The sequence below is a fragment of the Pristis pectinata genome, chromosome 6 (genome assembly GCF_009764475.1).
Source record: "Pristis pectinata isolate sPriPec2 chromosome 6, sPriPec2.1.pri, whole genome shotgun sequence".
Classification (NCBI taxonomy): domain Eukaryota; kingdom Metazoa; phylum Chordata; class Chondrichthyes; order Rhinopristiformes; family Pristidae; genus Pristis; species Pristis pectinata.
In genome coordinates this window covers 78,054,794-78,076,237 of record NC_067410.1, presented here as the reverse complement: position 1 = coordinate 78,076,237, position 21,444 = coordinate 78,054,794, and positions in this window count along the sequence as shown.

The window sequence follows — 21,444 nt, the reverse complement described above, 5'->3', positions numbered from 1 at the left end:
GGTAGTGAAAAAGGCATTTGTATGCTTGCCTTCATAGGCCAAGGCATTGAGAATAAGATTTGGGACATCATTTTGCAGTTGTACTAAACATTGTCTACAGCACACCTGGAGTATTGTGTACAGCACTGTTTGCCACACTACAGAAAGGATATGGTAGCAAAAGAGGGTGCAGAAGACACTCACCAGGATGTTGCCTGAGGCAGGGGGCTATCATTATAAGGAGAGATTTGATAGGCTGGGTTTATTCTCACTGGAACATAGGAGGCTGAGGGGTGAGTTTATAAAGGTTTGTAAAATGATGAGGGGCATAGATAGGATAGTCAGCGTCTTTTTCCCAAGGCAAAGAAGTCCAGAATGAGAGAGCAGGGGTTGAAGGTGAGAGAGGAGAAATTTAAAGGAAATCTGAGGAGTAAATTTTTCACACAGAGGGTGGAGAATATCTGGAATGAGCTGCCAGAAGTGGTGCTGGAGGCAGATACAATTACAGTGTTTAAAAGGCATTTTGACAGGTACTTAGACAGGAAAGGCATTGAGGATTAATGCAGGCACATGGGATTAGCGTAGGTAGGCATCATGGATTGCATGAACCAGCTGGGCCTAAAGGGCCCATTTCTGTGTTGTATGTTCTATAATTCTATGATTCCAGTCACAAAGCTAAGATGTCTGTCATAAATCCAAGTCCAACCTCAAGACCCAAATGGCTCTGGGAGCGGCCATCAGGAACTCTGGTTCTGAAATTCAATGTTATGGGGCTGGTTCAGATTGAAACAAGTGACATCAGTCACTCAGGATAACATGGACTATTGTAGCAGGGATATAACTAAAGTTCTCTGCAGGAGAAATGTCTCCAAAAGAAAGGAGGAAATGTATCAGTGGAAGTGTGATGGAATGATTTGAAGACGAGCATTACAACTCAAGCACAAAGACAACTGCGCAATGTGACAGAAGGAAGGCAATTTGAAGAGCATGGCGGGTGTGAAGTGTGCTTGTAGTAGCAGGAGGTGAAATTAGGAGTGGTGCAAAGATTATGGAAGAAAGAAGGGAAGAGTTGGTGAGCAATGCAGCTACAGGTGGCACAGAGCTGAGAAGAAAGTAATATGAAGTATGAGTTAAGAGTTTTACCAGGTGGAGTCACTGAACAACCATGTTCTGGTGCAATGCTCTTGGCACAGAGCTCCTCTTTCATCTACTTCCACCTTCTGCTTGCTTACTTAACTGGTGACACTTTGCCTTTGCCACTGTACCCTACGTTCCTAGCACCTCACCCTGGCAAGAGAAGTACACAAGTTCCTCCAACTTGTTTCGTCAGAATAGTATTTGAAAGTGGTGGTCCTGGATGCAGCTGTTTCAGGAAATCTGAAGTATTCAGTCCCAAAGGCCATTCAAGGTTTGGAGTTGGAGTCTAAAGAATGTCATTGGCACATTATTTTCATGACTTACATTAGAATAGCTGCCAAAGAGCTGCACAAATTAAGCTGGCAGCACACTATTGAATGTTAATGAGCTAAAGGATCTGTATCTCCACTTAACCGTGACAAACAATGGGCACCAACCAATTTCTGCCCTGTTTAATCCAGATGGTGTACTGCAGACTGGAAAAGTGTCCTTCATGGAATTAGTTTAGCTATACTAACCAACCCTAGTTAATATAGGTCACAATGCTATATTATCCTTAAAATGGCAATAACTAGAGAATTCTTTCAGGGAAATGGTGTGAGTGACAAAATGATCACAACGGTATAGGAGATGCTCTTCTCAAACTGGGATGGGCACTGTTGAGACAGTGTAGACAAATCTTTGCTTGCTCTGCTGTCTTAGTTGCAAAATAATGCAGCAGATGCTGAGAGATCAGAATATCGGTCAAGTGTCCCTCAGAAATGTTTTGGGTCTAAATCCTTCTGCAGACAATTTATAGCCTTCTGTTAACATGTGCTAAAAAAGCAAAGAAAAAGAAAATGAAAGACATTTTCACTTAAACGGCAGCTTTCTCATATATGAAATGGCCAAATATATGTTATAGCCACAGTCTGAAAATACAGTGTTATAAATATGGAGAATCAAGGCAACCAAACTGAACTCAGCAAACTTCAATGAACTCCAGAGCACCAGAGAGAGAGAGAGTCTATTTTTTTAAATTATGTTGCAATAGAGACCCAACTACAATTTTTATGAAGCAGTCTGAAGGTGAAGTGAGATTGATTTTCCCACTCAGCAACATGTGAAGTCCTTGGAAGATATGAATGTACAAAGGCTTTCAATATGCTTGTATATATTCCTTGCTAAAGCATGTGTGCATGAGGTGTCATGAAAGAACTGTAACTATGTATGAGTTCTTAACATGGGCCAGCAATGATCGTGACAAAATGCTAGAGTCCATTATTAAGGAGGTAATAACTGGACATTTAGAAAATCATAAGATAATAAAGTAGTGTCAAAATGGTTTGTGAAAGGAAAATTATATTTAACAAATTTGCTGCAGTTCTTTGAGGAATTAACAAGCAGCATGGATAAAGGAGAATCAGTAGATGTAGTGTATTTGGATTTCGAAAAAGCATTCAATAACCTGCCACATAAAAGGTTACTGCATAAGGTAAGAATACACAGAGCTGGAGGTAATTATTGACATGGATAAGGATTGCCTAACAGAAAACAGAGAGTGGTGATAGAAAACTCCATGTCACAACTTTGAAAAACAAGTGAATTATCCTAAATTCTGATTCCGTTGATCAAAATTTTCCCATTGTTGTTTGAGAGTTTTGATCTACTCAGATTTGCTGCTATTTCCTACTGAGCATTAGCAGCTACACTTCATTGGCTGAACTTCAGGATGAACTGAATGAACTGTGAAAGGCACTACGTAAAGCCAAGTGAAAAGCAAAATTTGCAGATGTCATAAACTGAAATAAAAAAGAGAGTTCTGGGAACACTCAGCAGGTCAGGCAGCATTTGTGGAGAGGTAAACAAAATTATGATTTCAGATCGGTGACCCTTCCACAGAGAGTTTGTAGACTGTATATGTTAAAGTTGTGGGTCCCTTATTTGTTCCATTGTGCTGGTAAATAACCTTTCTTTTGTAAGGCCCTCAATGTGTAAGAGTTTGATGTTACTCCCTGCAAGCCATGATGTATTATAATTTTGTACAGATATTACATTGAAATAGGAAAAAGGAAAATCTTCATTACACCCATGCCATCACTGCCCTCAGATACCTGGGTGATCCAACATCTCACCACTGGCAAATAATTTTCCCCTAAAGCTTCACTTGTTTCCTTTGGTTTTGGTCTCCATATTATTTTTCTTTTATACAGCCTTTGGAAAATACTTTCAACCTTTTATGATTATTATTAGGTGATTATTTTTTTGCCCATTGCCTCCATGTGGTCACTATTTTTACGAGGCTGTGTCCCTTTCATATTTTCCCAGCACTGTACATTTACAGTGTTAAAATTATTTAGACAATCTGACTTAGAATTGAGATCAGTGTTCCCTGCTTGTTTTGTGAAGTGACACGATCTGATCTATTTTCAGTATCATTACAATGGGACCATATTATTAGTCTCAGAATCTAACCAAGCCTGTACCTATCCTGTGAGCCCTTGATTCTGGCAGCAGATGCCACAAATACAAGGTGTTCCTTAACCTAGTATCGAAAGGTCTCATCTAGATGAGTACAAAATGTACACAAGATATATGTACATTTGAAGCATCGTTAACTTTGTTATTGCTTGAGAATGATAAATATAACAGGTTGCATTTATTCAATAATGAAATGACGCACTCACATGAATGTTGATATCCCTAATACATTGCTGTTTAAAACCCTAGCAGGTGCACACATGCCCACACTCACTAATTGAGCTTTTGGCTCAGCACAGCTCCATCTGGATCTTACAAAAAATTTATAGCTTACAGAAGAAAATGAATTTTATAGTGGAAATTATCTTTCAAGGATTAATAACAGCATGATATTAAATATGGAAAATAAACAACTACTTGATGTAAGTTATCTTTATCTTGAGTTGTTAACACTACTAATTCCTGAAGCATAATCCCATATAACTGGCAATGAATTTAATGCAAAATTGGTAGATTACAAAGATTGTGATCCAGGAAAGTGGCAATTCTAAGAATAGACATAAATGAGCTGATCAAATTTCCACAAAACATAGTACTGCTATTGTGGTTGATGGAGAGAGAAAAATCAAGAGAGGATGTTAGCTGCAGAGGGCAACAGCCTAGGATTTAAGGATTAACAGGTGAGAGTAGATAAATATTTTGCTATTTCCGGGATTTGAGCAACAGGACTTCCTGTACAATTCACTCATGGGAGATTAAATGGGTGGGGGCAGTCCATAATAAATAAAGCACATTGTCTGTTGAAGGAGTGAATTTGACAGGCAAAAGGAGCTTCTATCATTCAATGTTCCTTATATTCTTTTAGATACGTCTTCAGTAAAATCATCTAGAAGGCATAATCTGACTGCAGAAAATATAATGGAAAACTATTGATTATGTATCTATAAAATCCTTCAAACTCATTGGAAGGACAAGTACACCAACACCAGTGTCCTTTCCCTGGCCAACATCCCCACCACTGAGGCCCTGGTTAAACTCAGACATAGGACAGGTCATGCCTTTCTAATTCCCAACATCACATTCCCCAAATAGATGCTCTATTCTGAGCTCTGTCATGTGAAGAGATTATCAGGTGGCTGGAGAAAAAGGTTCCAGGATGTGCTAAAAGTCTCTTTGTAGAAATACAAATCCACCACTGACTCCTGGGAATCTCTGGCCTTCGCTCAAAGTGGAATGGGAGCATGCTGGATGTGATTGGGAACCTCAAGACCATGTATCAGAAACGCAAAGGTGCCCTGTGAAACCAGCAGAAGGAGCCCACCACTTCATGAACTACCCACCTGCCTGCCCTGGCAGTCATCTCCTGCCCAACTGTGGAAGAGTTTATGGTTCTCACATTGGGCTCATTGGTAACCTTAGAACCCACAAAACATAAACGGAAGTAAGTCTTCCAAAATCCCAAGGGACTGCCAAAGAAGAAGAAAATGTTGGAAAAATATCAATGAAATGGGCAGAACAATCAGTTTAAGAAATATTGAGCTACAGTTGGAAAGAGATAAATTTTGGCAAAGTAGTCCAGCACTGTGTTAAAAAGCACTGTTCTGGTGATGCATTGACTCATTGAGTTATAATGCCAAACAATATCTTGTCTTTGTTACAACATTCTCAGAAAATGAACTATTTTTTTTCTATTTTCAAGTTCATAAACACAAGATCATCAGAAATCACAAGAGCAGTCTATTCAGTCTGTTGGTTTGTGTGTGTGTTTCCACACACACAAACCAATTAAAAAGAATATTATCAGACTGACCACAATCAGTCGACCACAAAGACCTCAATTTGTTCAAACTCAGACCTCTAGTACCAGTCTTGAGTTCGATTTCAGACCACCCTCGTCAATCTTGGGATCGATCCCAGACGACACTCGTCAATCTGGGGAACTATCCTGGACGACACTCCAGAAGCATAATCATCTGCCAATCTAGCAGTTTCTTGCAAAGTTGCCACTTCCTTTTCATTTAGATATGTTGTTATTTCAGCTGGGACACATCTTTTAAAGTCTTCCACTAAGATTTTAGTCTTCCACTAAAATCAATTCTGTCAATTTAGCAATGCACCATCATTCAAAACATATTCTCTTTCCATTGGCAAATTCCATGTACGTCTGATCTGCAGACTTACTCAGGTCTCTAAATTTTTAGAAGGTACACTTCCCTGTTTTAAAACTTAAAGCAGGGAAGTGTACCTTCCCTGCTGTTCAATAAGAACATGGCTTATATTTTACCCCAGCACCACTTTCCTGTACCAACTCCATATCCCTGAGTCCTTTAGTACCCAAGAATCTATCAATCCCTGTCTTGAACTTACTCCGCAGATTCCACAGCCTTCCTGAATTAAGAATTCCAAAGATTCACTACCCATCTTCTCTTCTTAGTCCCGCATGGCCAATTCCTTTTTTTGACACTGATTCCTTAAATTAGGCCCTCCAGCCTAATACATCACTACATACACCCTGTTTAGCCTGGTAGGGATTCTGTATGCCTCAATTGGATCACCACCTCTCATTTTTTAAACTCTAGTACAAGTGTAAATGAATACTACAGATGCTGGAAATCTGAAACAAAAGCAGAGAATGCTGGAAACACCAGTCAGCAACTGTGGAAAGAGAAACAAAGCTGAGATGTAGGCTGTTCAATCTCTTCTCATAGCTCAGCACCTTATCTCCATGAATCAATGTGGTGAATCTTACCTGCATTCTCTCTATCACAGACCATGGGGAGGGACACACAACATTCAAGGTGCACCAAGGCCCTGAATTCCAGTAAGATGCCTTTACTCTTGTCCTCTTGCAATAAAGGCTAATGTACCATTTGCCTTCCTAATTGCTTCCCTATCCTGCATGTTAATTCCAGTGCATCATGTATAAAGGCACTTTTTTTACAGGTCGCTCTAAACACAAACACCTTTCAATTTCTCATCATATAAAAAATGACCTCTTTTCTATTGTTTCTACCAAAGTGAATGACCTAATTTTTCTACCTTATACTCCATATCACATATTAATGTCCATTCACGTAGCCCATCTATATCTTCTTGGACCCTCTCAACATTTAGCATGTACCTTTATATCATCAGCAAACTTGGATATATTACACTTGGTCTCCTCATGCAAATCATTGATATAGATTCTGACCAGCTGGGCCCAGCACCAATCCTTGTGACACCCCACCAGACTAAGCTTCCCAATCTCAAAATGTTTGATTTATTTCTACTGTTTTCTATCTGTTAACCAATCTTCATTTCATGCCATTATATTTTTTCCAATCCCATGGGCTCTAATTTTGTTTAGTTATTTCTGGTTTAGCGCCTTATCCACTGGTTGCCCTTATCAATTCTGCTAGTTACAACCAGAAAAAAACACTGTAGATTTGTTAATTTGTCTTTCGTAAGTCCATCTTTTACATCCAAAATTACATAATTAAATCCAAATTACATTATTATTTTCTAAGTGCTCTGTTACCACTTCCTTCCCTCATAATAGATTCTAGCATCTTCATTACTGCTGGCACAAGGCTAATGGTTCTGTGGCTCCCCATGTTCCCATTCGTTTCTTTCTCTCTCCCTTTCTCTTAAATTTGTGAGGTTCTATTTGCTGCTTTTGTTCTGCATTTTGTTTAAAATATTTTGATCAATTTATACCCTGAGGCAGCTGTGTTCTTTTGTATGCTGTATATTGTTCTTTTACCTGCGGAATTTAAATTTCAATCTAGCCCAGAACGAGCAGATGAAATGCAAGTCTTTTTGGATAATTGTGAATTTGTGCACTAATTCAAGCTTTCCTCCTGTCTTCTTCACATCTTCCTATTGCTTTTGCTACAAGTCATGACTCAGTAATTGTGGGAACCATTCAGGTTGAGTGCCTGCAATTTGTATATAAATTGTCTAATTTTCACATTTTGTTTCACACGGTATAAATTCAATGGAGTGACCTTTGATAGGATGCTCAGCTGTAAATGGCAACTTCTTATTTCATCTAAACAGCTATCTTATTCCCTTAAGCAAACTAGAAAACATGAGAGTTAAAAATCTCCACTAAAATTCCACTTTGCTGTGCAGCCTATTCAGTTTCAGGAAATCACTTAATTAGCTCCACTATGTTAAATTTTCATTCTCACTCAATGAAGCCACTGATCTATTAGAGTAATGAACTGGTCTTGAGACACTTTGGGCCATCCTAAGAATATGCTATTATGTTTTATGTGTGGATTGGTGATAACACAGAGTTTTTGACAATTATGCCATGCCGTCCCAATCTCCTCACCTCCTAAATGGATTAATGATCTTTAGCATCTTTTCCCTTTAGAAGCACAGACATCTTCCTCTGGTCTATCCACCAAAGTTATTTGATGTTTACTAAACAATGGATGAAATGGCATCCCATGAGTATTCCCAAAGGCATCAGAATTCAAAAGATTAAATGATATTGGAGAGTTCTTAAATAGAGTGCTCCATTCATTTTTTTTTGAATTGCCTTTTGTTGGAAAATGTTTCTTTCAAAGGATAAGAATCTAAGAAGGTAAAGCAAATTGCACACTTTTTTGCAGCGGAAGCACATTCATAACTTGCTGTGTGGGAAGGATGCAAAAGCTGAGCAGAGCGCAGAATGGTTACCAAGTGTCAGCAGTCCCAAGGGCAGAATAGACGGAACAGCTGAATTGTACGAAGCATTGCGTTTAACTGCTACTTCCCAAAAACCAGAAGGGCTAGTTAATTTCAATAAAGTCCACTCTAAAGTGCCAAAAAACTCACCAACTCCAAACAGCAGAATAGTCATTTTTCTGCTCAGCTCAAGGAGGCATTGGTGTTGTTTCTGCATGTCACTAACTATTCTATATTCAATTTCCTTCCATTTTATTTTTGCCTGCCTCTTAACTCCCCCATTTCAGCCTTGGAAAGGGCTTGAAAATATTTTAAATTGAAATCCAGTCTGAAGCTTTGTAAAGGCTGAACCAATATTTGCCTCTAAATGGAGCCACTTAAGTGCACAGATTAGTATACATTTGAGCTGCTAAAGTTGGTACTTCCTATATTATGCCAGCTGGCAGCACAAGGAGCTTATGCTAATGATTCAAATGAATAGAAACTACAGAATTAGGAACTGTAACCTCAGAGTACTATGGGCTGATTTGAATCAGGCAGCCAGTGATTCCTGGCACAGATCTAACCAGCTTTGCAAAATCAAGGATAGTAATTGCAGGGTCATTAAGTTGAAGCTGCCCAGTTTATACTAAGAGTACTATGATTAGTTCTGGATGTCAAAATGCAAATCAAATTTTCAGTCTCCAGAAGAGGTACAGAGAAAGATTACAAGCCCGGGCTTCCATGTTTTCCAAAGTATATTTATGATTTGGACACTGGAATCAAATAAAAGATCACCAGGTTTAAGGGCAGTAAAGAACACAATGAAAGATCCAGTAATCGATTACCAGAGTGATTTAAGTTGATTTTGAATGGCAAATAATACTTAACAACAATACATGTGTAATATTTGAATAAGAAACATAAAATGTTTGCAATGAGTTATGGGGTTCATTTGTGAAAGGGAAATTTAAAAGGAGCCTTGATGCAATATTCAACACAAGACTTACATTTCAGACAATGTGGTGCAGTTTTTTAAAGCTGATTATATACTGATATTGGGGCCAGAACAGAAGAACGCAGGGTTCAGAGATTACATTAAAGCTTTATTGTCTCAGTCACATGCACTATATATTACTGTTCTGTTCTCTTCTCCTAAGCATTTCACAGTATTAAACATGCATTAAAAAAATAGAGAAAGCAGCATCACCAATCATCCATAAAAAGGCCATGAGCTGACTGGAAGATCAGAAAAGGTCAAGTTCTATAAGTTGAATAAAATGCAAGGGAGAGAAGAAAGTTCCCCTGGAGTATGTACAAACATTATATCCAGTTAATTTTCTCCCTTCTCCAAATCACAGAATAAAACCAGTTCCCTTCCATTACACTGCTGTGCAGTTGTGCCTCTAATTTAGAAACTATAATTGAAAAACTAGGTTTTGCAGGAGACAAGCACTGACTGGTCAAATGAAACTTCCACATGCTGCATTTTCTTAAATTGCACTGCAAAATAACAAAACACCAGCAGTGGTAACTGCAAAGCAGGCCCAAATGTATTTTTCCATTGGGTTTATTCTCATTTGCTTTCATCTCTGGAGAAATTACCACTTTTATTACCAATTCCCAGCAATTATGCCTTAACGATTGTATTGTTATGATTGATCTGATCATTTTGTTGGTAGCATTCTGCTACAATGTTCCCACAATGACATAACACTTTTAAATATTTCATTTGTTAAGTTATCTTAAAATCTCAATAGGGCATCTGGCAGTAGATCATCCACACCAAGGAAATGCGTTTATGACTCGGTGAATGAAATCTGAGATAAAGAGCAAAATGTTTAACTTTATGCTTGGCTCCTCAAATCTTTTCGTCAGGAACACAGAAATGCCCAGCATTAATGGCAGAAGGAGTGTAGTACTTTTCTGCAAGTCCCACATTGGCCTCATCAGTCACCTCAGAAGCACAGAGCTGAAGTGAAACCAATTCATTTCCAATCCCAAGGGGCACCCTTGAATGAAAATCTCATCAGAAAATACAAAGAAGTTGCAGCCAGCCATTTATATAATTCTAGCCAGGATTCATTCATTCATGTGGTATAATAAGCACAGGTGGACAAACAGAGAACATAGAACAAGCCCCTCGGCCCACAGTGTCTGCACAACCATGATGCCAGTCTAACTAATCCCACCTGCTGCACAGGTCTATATCCCTCCATTCCCTGCCTGTTCATGTGTCTATCTAAATGCCTCTTAAATGTTGCTATTGTATCTGCTTTGACCACCTTCCCTGGTATTGTGTTCTCAACACCTACCACTCCCTGTGTAAAAAACATGCCCTGGAACTCTTAAAACATTCCCCCTTTCACCTTAAACCTATGCCCTCTAGTATTTGACATTTGCACCCTGGGGAAAAAACTCTGACTATCTACACTAGCTATGCCTCTCATAATTTTATACACTTCTATCAGGTCACCCTTCAGCCTCCAACACCCCAGAGAAAACAATCCAAGTTTGTCCAAACTCTCCTTACAATTAGTACTCTCTAATCCAGACAACATCCCGGTGAACCTCTTCTGCACGCCTCATCCTTCCTATGGTGTGGCAACCAGAACTGCACACAACAAACCAGGATGTGAACATTTTTTATACTTTATCTCGGTTCCTCCAGCTGGTTTGTTTGGTCTATCAAGTTGATGCTAATAATTAGAACGTGGAGCCAATCATTTTGTTTGCTTTGGGAACCATAAGTTTTCAGGGTCCTCTGGAGAAGAGGAGTGTTTTGCATTGCATTTTGACAATCTTTTGCTCGGCTTAGTTGATAGATGAGGGTGTAGATACCGGAAACCCCCTTCTGTTCCTCTAGTTCCTGCTTTTCTTTAGGTTCTGCCTTATGGACCTCAGGCTCTGGATCTTCTTGTTCTTCTCTTCCAGTGCTGGCTGCTGTCAACAGTTTGCTAGATTGTGCAGCAGTGAAGCCTCTGCTTGACGTGTACTGGATGGCACCCTAGACTGATGCAGGAAACAGATGTAATCCTGAGGAGACTAAATTGTGTCTTCCACAACTTTCCTAGTGTTTGTGGGACCCTTGTGTCTGCGTTCAGCACATTGGTGTCAGCAGCCATGGAAGTAGGGGGAAGTTGTTGTCCCCCTGGATTCATCCCACATGGTAGTGCCAACCATGGGAACCATGTGGTATGCAAACCCTCTGGGCTTATTCTAGACCAACAAAATGGAATCCTTGGCAATTATTCTCCCATAATCAGTTGAAGCTTTTTAAAAAGGGTTATCTATTTCACTGAAATTAACTAATTTTGGTTCTCAGAATAAGCAACAGTCAAGTTACGTTTTCTGATTTGATCAAAAAGGTCAAGGCTCTATCTTTATTCTTCTATTTCAGCTATTTCCTTACGATCCGTCAGCTATCTGCATGGACCTTTCAGTTCTTAGGACAAGCACACATAAAATTAAGAAAGCAAGCCAAGAGGCATATAACTCCCAAACACTGAATGTATGGGTGTATGCCTTAATTAAGTCTGTTAACATTAGATGATTCAATGTGAAGAATAGAAAGGATAGATTTGACTTGGTTGAAGTATTATTCCCATATATTATTTTTTCTGGCCTCCCTTGGATATGGGAGTGATACCAAGGAACTGAAGATCCTAAAGGGGCTTAACAAAGTGAATGTTAAGATTTCACCAGTTGGAGTCACCATCAAGAGGACATAGCTACAAGACAGGGGGCTAGTCATTTAATACTGAGGTGCATAAAAATTTCTTCTCTCAAAGGGTAGTGATTCTTTGGAATTCTCTGCCCCAGAGGATGGTGGAGGGTAAATCATTAGAAATATTTAGGATGGAGATAGATAACATATTTGAAAGGCCAAGGAGTTGAGGGCTATAGGAAAGTGGCACAGAGGAGGCATTGAGGCCAGCATAGATCACATTAGATGCTGAGGCAGGCTTAAGGTGTTTGGTGGCCTACTCCTGCTCCCATTTGTTTGTATTCCTGTGAAAGTTTGCAAAGGTTACACCCCTGTTTAAAGAAAGTCAGAGGGTAAACTTGACAATTTCTGGCCAAAATTCAGGAAGATGAAGACACACAGATGAAATTGTCAGACGTAGGTGTATTGTGGAGGGCCAGGGCTGTCATGTGACAACACTGCCCAGTACCTGGTCGAAAGACATGCCACTGTCAATCAAGGCTTGGCTCCACCCCACCCATCAGTGCACAGCTGACCATTGGCCCCTTTAAGCACCTTTGTACCTGGCCTCAGGCCATTGGTCTCCAGTGATAGATTAGTCCTTGCTGGCCCCGGGCCATTGGCCCTTTTGAACTATCTGGGCTGGACACCCCCCAGCCCTCCAGCACTATAAAGAGTGCCCCATGTGCTGGGTCAGGTCTCTTTGTTGCCCCGGAGGAATTGTGAAATGATGCGGGAGACTGCTGGTAAGCTGTGCACTTCGACAGGGTTAGAGGCATCTTAACTTAGTATTCCTGGTGGCGTGGAGTCGTGCCTGCTGCCTGCACTGAGCCAAGGGGTGGAAGGTAGTGTATTGCTTTTCCTTGATTGTTTGTACCCAGTTCATTGTGTGTGTATATTTTACCCTTGTGATTTTCCCACACTTGCTACCTCTGTTGTGTGTGTCACCCCATTACCTTTTCCCCATGTTTGCCTTTGTAAATAAACCATTTAACTCTAAGACTGTGTTCAGAGTCCTTGTCCTTAGAGACCTCAAACTTGTTTCACAACAGTGGGTTAATGCAGAAAAATTTGAAGTGGTTTATTTTAGAATGAAGAGACCAAATATAAGCTGAATGGTATTATTTTATAGCAGTTACAGAAACAGGTGACCTGGAAGGTGGGGGGGGGGGGGGGAAGAAGGTGGATTATATATAAGCTTTTTATGTTAGCAGGTGAACTTGAGGTGGCTGCTAAGAAAACAAAAAATCCTTTGCTGTATAAATAGAGGCATGAACCAAAATCCAAGAAGGTCACACAAGGCATTTATAAAATAATGTTCAGACTTCAGCTAGAGATTTGCAGCCAGTTATGAGCACCACATTTATGCAAGATATGATATCTTAGTGCAGGTACAATGATGGTTTATTAGAAGGGTATCAAGGATAGGAATGCCCAGAAAATGCAGAAATTTGAGATATTCTTTTGGAGAAGGTCAAGGGGAAGATTTGTGAAAGATGCTCAAAGCCATGAATTTCCATCTTACTCTGAGTGCACTATCCTTCACAATGCAGGGATGAGTAATGAGTTTAGTGAATTTGAATAGACCATTTAACATAAGCCCTCCTGAGCTGTTGAAACAATGGAACTACTGCTTCAACATCTTTGTCATAATTTGGCAGCATCCTATTAAATCCTCCCTTTTCTTCTCTTGGGGCCATGATCCATGACTGCAAAGGATATTTCTGGTATCCTAACGACTGTCCATTTTTGCTTTGAATAAAAGTACACTCAAAGGAAACAGAATAAAAGTTTCCATCCCTGAATAACTGGCATTAATATGCAAGATTACCCTACTGTGATTTGAAGTGAGGTAAATATTTGAAGTGATTCTCCTTGTTGTTCATAAAAGCAGAGGGTTTAGGAAGTGGACAACTGGGAGGATGACATTTTTATCAATGATCCTCAGGGCTGTTGAAAAGCCTGCCAAAATCAATCAAAGGTTTAGAAATTTAGTTGCACAAGTTTTTTCTCATATTTATGGAACTGCATGATCAATTTTTCTTGGAGTGAAATGCAACAATAACCATTTCCAGGTCATTTTAACACCACCCTGGCAATTGGACTAGGTGCTTTCAGGAGACAATAATGCTTGCATGGTGCATAGCCATATCTGCAGGCAAGGTAGCTAATATACCTACACTAACAGCAGGGAATAGTTCAGGCAGTATTAGGCCACAAACCCTGAAATTGAGGCAAAGTTAGTACCCCTGCAAAGACCTACTACAGCTACTTCTGTGATGACTGCTTCAACTGTTAAGTGCCATTCCCATCAGCCTGAATGCATCACGCTGTTGCCTTTCATATCACTCTCCAGACAGGGCCAAATCCCTCATAACAAACAACTGCTTCCAATAAGCACACTTGCTGATTTTGATTAGACGGAATAAAGAAGCCCGGAGTCATCTGCCTCAATAGATTTATGGCCAGGATCAATTTCCCAATTAAAGTCTCAGCCAATAAGATACAACCTAATGGTACATTCACTTTTCTGTTAAATAAAATGCCATGCTGAAGCATTATAGGCAATGCTGATCATCACCATTGTAGAATACTTAATCCTAATAACTCTATGCTAATTTAAATTTAAAGGCAAAGTCCTAAGACATTGAAATGTAGACTGTTCTTTTCAGATTAGTGTACTTTCATTCAAAGTGCACCCACAAAGTTTCTGCTCCAGAGGAGGCAAGACAAATAAAGCAGAACCTTATACTCATCGAGGATGCAATTGAAGATGATCTCTCATTGGACCTGGAAGAACTGACGTCTGAGTGCCTGAATATTCTTTAAGGGAAAGGGGCAAATGACGGAATGTTGGCAATGAAAACAATGGGTGGTTCATGGACTATTGGTTCTGAGGGTCTGGTTCTATTGTTCCAAAGGTAAGAAACTCTGAAAATGAAATATAATACATTGGGGCATGGATTGTCTTCCTATGAATTGATTGGAAAGTTTCAAATACTCTTGCTCTTTTAGTATTAATGCCTTAAGTTGCTTTAGTATTCATACATTTGAAAGCCATGAAACACTGTTTCTGATTAAAGACTCTCTGTTTGCCAAATAGAGGTCAAAGGGCCTCTCTCTAGTGTAAAAAGCCTGCATTTTCTGTGAGTGTTGTTAATCTTGTGCACCATCGAGCAATGAGTAGGAAACAGTGTGAAAATCTGCTGTGGCCCATACCTACAGTCACCATAGTCTGCCAACACTGGTGACCACCTCACAGAAAACAGCTGCCTGCTTTCTGATGACTGCAGTGTTGTCCAGTGAAGCAGTGAAGAAACATGATCAGAAGAAGGAACTACACCCCCCTCAAACCTGTTCACCATTCAATAAGATAAGGCTACTCTAATCCTGGCCTTTGCTCTACTATCATGCTTATACCCCAGGGTATAACTGGATTACAGTCCAAAAATCTGTTAGCCTCACCCTGGGTAAGTGTCAATGATTCTGCTCTAACTCCATCTACAAGTTTGCAGAAGATACCACCATTGCAGGCCGTATCTCATACAGTGATGAGTCAGAGTACAGGAAGGAGATGGAGCTTAGTGGAATGGTGTCATGACAACCTTTCCCTCAATGTCAACAAAACAAAAGAGCTGGTTATTGACTTCAGGAAAGGGGGTGGTGTACATACACCTGTCTACATCAATGGTGCTGAGGTCGAGAGGGTTGACAGCTTCAAGTTCCTGGGTATGAACATCACCAACAGCCTGTCCTGGTCAAATCACATAGATGCCATGGCCAAGAAAGCTCACCAGCACCTCTACTTCCTCAGGAGGCTAAAGAAATTTGGTTTGTCCCCTTTGACTCGCACCATAGAAAGCATCCTATCTGAATGTATCATGGCTTGGTACGGCAACTGCTCTGCCCAGGACCGCAAGAAACTGTAGGGAGTTGTGGACACAGCCCAGCGCATCAGACACCAACCTCCCCTCCTTGGACTCTGTCTTCACCTCTTGTTGTCTTGGTGAAGCAGCCAGCATAATCAAAGACGCCACCCACCTGGGACATTCTCACTTCTCTCCTCTTCCATTGGGCAGAAGATACAGATGCCTGAGGGCATGTAACACCAAACTTAAGGACAGCTTCTACCCCACTGTGATAAGACTATTGAACAGTTCCTTTATACAATGAGATGGGCTCTGACTTTATGATCTACCTTGTTGTGACCTTGCACCTTATTGCACTGCACTTTCTCTGTAGCTGTGACATGTTACTCTGTACTGTTACTGTTTTACATCAATGCACTCTGTACTAACTCAACATAATTGCACTGTGTAATGAATTGACCTGTACGATTGGTTTGTAAGACAAACTTTTCACTGTACCTTGGTACAAGTGACAATCATAAACCAATACCAATATGTTCAACACCATCTAAGACATGTAGTCCACTTGATTGGTAACTGATCCACCAAACTAAACATACATTCTGTCCACCACCACCATCCAATGTTGCTGTGTGCACTATCTACCAAATACACTGCATTTGCTCACCCAGGCCACAGCTGCTAAAGCTCCCAAACCCACAACTTCTACTACCAAGATGCTCATGGAGAGCAGATTTGGAAATATATTGCTGTTACTCTACCATCACTTGGTCTAACTCCTAGAAAACCCTCCCTAGCAGTGCCTTTACCAGAAAGACTGCAGCCTTTCAAGAAGTTAGCTTATCACCAGCTTCTCAACAACAATTTGGGAAATGCAATAATTGTTGGCCCACATCACAAAGAATTAATAAAAAAGCAGTAATTAAAAAATAAAAACATATGCCCATGCTTTTGCATAAGATGATGATTCAAAATCACAACTGTTAAAGCTAGCCTGCAACATAATTTTATCACTCCCCTTTTGAAACAATTAATTTCTAGATTGTCCTTTCTTTCTATTGCAAATGAAATAAGCCACATTTTCTATGTCAAATTGATATCACCCACTTATTCTATGTAGAAACAAAGAGTAAGTTGGATGATCTGGCAAATATCCCCTGAGGTGCTGGACAGATGCTACTGCAAAGCAGTTTAATACCATTGATATATTTGCTTTTATGGGAAGAGCCATCCCAGTCTTTGAGGCTGCAAGTAACTCATTCGGATGCAGATGGCACAGGTCAGTAGCAGTGAAGCACTGTTGATTGATATAGAGGCCTCTAAAATCCATTGTCTGTAAAGACAGTTAGTTATTGGCAGGACTGATTCTGCTTCTGAAAATGTAGATCCTTTTGTGAATTAATCTTCCACATCCAATTCACACAGCATTGTGACAACAGTCAAAAAATTATCCTCTTCTCAATCTTGTTAGATATGACTAGAATTGCAAAGGTGTTTATTTCAGAAGATACCAGAACACTAGGAGCATCCCAAATGCCATTATTTTAACATTTATAACCATAAATCTACTAATTTGAGATGGAGGTTGGAGATACACTGCAAGTATATGGGGCTAGAAACTCCTCCATGCTGGGAACAGTGTGTTAAAGTGGTCCTGCACGATGATGTGGGCCAGTTTCATGTCTTAAGACTGTGCACAAAGGTCTTTCCTCTGCAAGCGTTGCCATTTTCAGATCTCACTGTAAAAGTCTAGTCAACAGAGAGTAATGTTGTGGGTAGACAGATGACTGGGGGGGGGGGGGTAAAGGAGTGGGGGAAGGGATCAATGGGCCAGGTATCAGAGGTTGGATAAGACAGCATTAGGTGATGAGCCATTGGGGAATGTAGTGTCAGGGTATGGAGATGGAGCATCAGTGGTTGGGAGTGGCTCAGACATAAAGTCCAGCCAGTGGCAGGGTGGGATCAGATTCATAATCTGTCTGGGTTTCATGAGGAAGGGGGTCTTTCAGGTGGACAAGGAAGATACTAGAAGAACAACTTATTTGCAGGAGGGTGGATATCTTGGTCTGGTATCAGACCAGATATGGATGAAAAATTTGCAAAAGCAGGCCTTAATTCTCCAATTAAAGCCCGTTCCAGTGTGAGTGGCCTGCAATGTTCACAGGCCTTGAACATGCAAAATAAATGTCTTTGCAGATTTTAAAACAATGTTTCACACTTTTTGACATTACCACACATGCCAAGTGGGAGTTATGTGCCAAGGATTAGAACGATTTCATGGAAGTGCTTTTACATGATCACATTTAACATTGTGAATAAAATTCAGTTTTATAGCAAACAAAACTCTTGTGCTACATGACAGGATTTTTAGTCTATGCATGGGCTGGGAAATATGTCAATGATAGTTTTGTTGTCTGTCCACTTCTACAACATACAATAGCAATTGAGACCCAGGGTTTCAGGTTTTCTTCTCCCATTGCACACTTCAAGGAAGAAAATACAGTGAGTCCGGGATCGAGGTAGGATCTGAAGTTAGTGGGAGGGAGGACCAGTGCAAAAAGGAAATGGTAGGTACACGCTCATAGATCAAGGCCTATTGGGGTATCTTGAGATTGGAAGATGAGATGAAGGTGGGGATACTGGAGGTTAGATCCTGGATGGGTATGGGGTTGCCTAGATATTGGAAACTGGGGTGTGCAGCATTCAACGATCAAAGTCTGTGGTATGGGTTGGTGTGTACTCAAAGATAAGAGGCTGTTTTGGTGGAGATGCTCAGAGATTGAAGCTCAGGTCATGAGTTTATGACACATCAGATGGTCCAGGGTTTATGGAGAGGTGGTGATGGAAAAACACATAAATTACAGGAATCAAAGAGGACCTCCCTGGCTTGGATTCCCATCACTGTCCTGGGACCCACTCCAGGAATCTCTTCCTGAAGAGCATTACAGCAGACAATGTCTGGTCAAATTTCTGCAGTGGTATAATTCAACCTGGAAATAGTCACAATTGCATTTCATTCTGGCAAAAGGACTCCAGCATTTGAAGAAAGCACCTTGCTGGCACTTCCTCAGGAAAAATTAGTGTTTAGAAAACAGGCTGTCTGTGAGTGAATTTAGGAGCTGAGAGGTATTGTTGCAGCTATATAGGACCCTGGTCAGACCCCACTTGGAGTACTGTGCTCAGTCCTGGTTGCCTCACTACAGGAAGGATGTGGAAGCCATAGAAAGGGTGCAGAGGAGATTTACAAGGATGCTGCCTGGAATGCGGAGCATGCCTTATGAAAGCAGGCTGAGGGAACTCGGCCTTTTCTCCTTGGAGCGACAGAGGATGAGGGGGGACCTGATAGATTTGTGTAAGATGATGAGAGGCATTGATCGAGTAGATAGTCAGAGGCTTTTCCCCAGGGCTGAAATGGTTGCCACAAGAGGATGTAGGTTTAAGGTGCTGGGGAGTAGGTATAGAGGAGATGTCAGGGGTAAGTTTTTTACTCAGAGAGTGGTGAGTGCGTGGAATGGGCTGCCGGCAATGGTGGTGGAAGCGGATACGATGGGATCTTTTAAGAGACTTCTGGATAGCTGTGAAAAATAGAGGGCTATGGGTAAGCCTTGTAATTTCTAAGGTAGGGACATGTTCAGCACAGCTTTGTGGGCCGAAGGGCCTGAATTGTGCTTAGGTTTTCTATGTTTCTATGTTTCTATGAGTGGGAAACTACTTTGAGTCCTATAGTTGAATTCTGCAGATCATCTTTCATGTCCATTCAGCTTCCTGGTTAGCATGCCCCTTTCATCTCTCCTTAACTTTGAAATCAACCAGAACTCTATTGTCTGAAATAGTAACTTAGACCACTTCCTTCCCATTCACCCATTACCCCAGTTAACATAGAACATAGAACATTACAGCACAGTACAGGCCCTTCAGCCCACAATGTTGTGCCAACATCTTATCCTGCTCTAAAATCTATCTAACTCTTCCCTCCGACATAGCCCTCGATTTCTCTATCATTCATGTGTCTATCTAAGAGTCTCTTAAATGTCCCTAATGTATCTGCCCCCACAACCTCTGCTGGCAGTGCATTCCATGCACCCACTACTCTCTGTGTAAAAAACTTAACCCTGACATCCCCCTTATATCTTCCTTCAATCACCTTAAAATTATGCTCCCTCATGTTAGCCATTGCCGCCCTGAGAAAAAGCAACTTTGCAGCAATTTTGAAATACATATCTTCAATTTCAATTCCTTCCATGGACTTGCCTTACCCGTTTCTGTAATCTGCTCTAGCCCATCAGTTCTGACCTCTTGACCAATCGCAAATGCAATAGCTCCATCAACAGTGGCTGCACTTTCAACTGCCAAGAGTCAATGCTCTGGAGTTTCCTCATTTATCTTTCTTCCTTTGAACCTTATGGCCCTCTGTTTTAATATCTTGTTGAGTAGCTTATTAAATTTTGACATTAATACTCGTATGAAATGTACTGAGATGATTTGCTCGGTTAAAGATGTTGCATAAATATAAGTTGTTGCATGTAAAATTAACTTATGCATTGGAATTGGATGTTGGATGAATGCAGTCATTGGAGAGTAGTCAGCTAAAGACTGCTCCGATGTAGAATAACATATCTTAAAGTTTACCAGTTATAACACCTTATGCATTGTGCTATAATCTCTGATGCATTACAAATAAACCCAATATAATTCATTGTCTTTAAGTGGCTATATCTCTTGAAATTGTATTGATAGTGAAATATTTTGAATTTCATGAGGTTGTCATCTTACAATCAGCCTGAACTGCATTTGGTGCTGTGAATGAGAATGCAAATGACTCAGCTTGGGAAAATTATGACATCATTTTAACACATATTCAGAGCCACTATGAAACAAATTTAACAAAGTACGAGAACTTGACCCATTATGGAAGGACAGAGTAGATGTGGAATTAGAGTGAAGCTACTTTGTACTAGCACTAGAATTAGAAATCCTTTTTTTTAATGAGCTGATAATGTGTTGATATCATAAATGACCTACATTCAAACCAGTACAGCAAGGTCAGCATGATGATATATTTTTCCGTTATTTCCCACGTTGGGCTAATAACATACTCAAAGTGGGAGAATGGAGTTAACTGTATTTCTCTCTCCATAGAATGTTGCCTGACCTGCTAAGTATTTCCAGTACTATTCATTTTTATTTCAGATTTCCAATTTTTTTGATTTTCAGAAAGAAATGTTAATAGGACAAACAAAGAAACAACAGATAACATAGGAGAAGGAGCAGATAGAAATAGCAAAATCATTACTTGATATTATTGAGTATGGAAGGCTGTAATGTTCCTCGCGAAAACGTGGGGCATTGTTTGATCTTATGTCAAGCTTCACTGGAACAGTTGAAGGCAGAGGACAGTGACATCAAAATGAACCTGACAACAGTGACTGTAAAGTCAGAGTCAGCTTGCAGACAAAATGGAAGCCTTCTGCAAAACAGACATCTGATCTGTGTTTGGTCCCCCCGAGTGTAGAAGAGAACATCTCCCCGGAAATAGACTGACGAAGGGAAGGAAGAATCAGATGGGAAACATGTAAAGGTAACAGGAGGATAGAAATTTACAGCAATACTGATGACACGGATGTTAGGTTTAATACCTCTTCTGGACCTACCTTG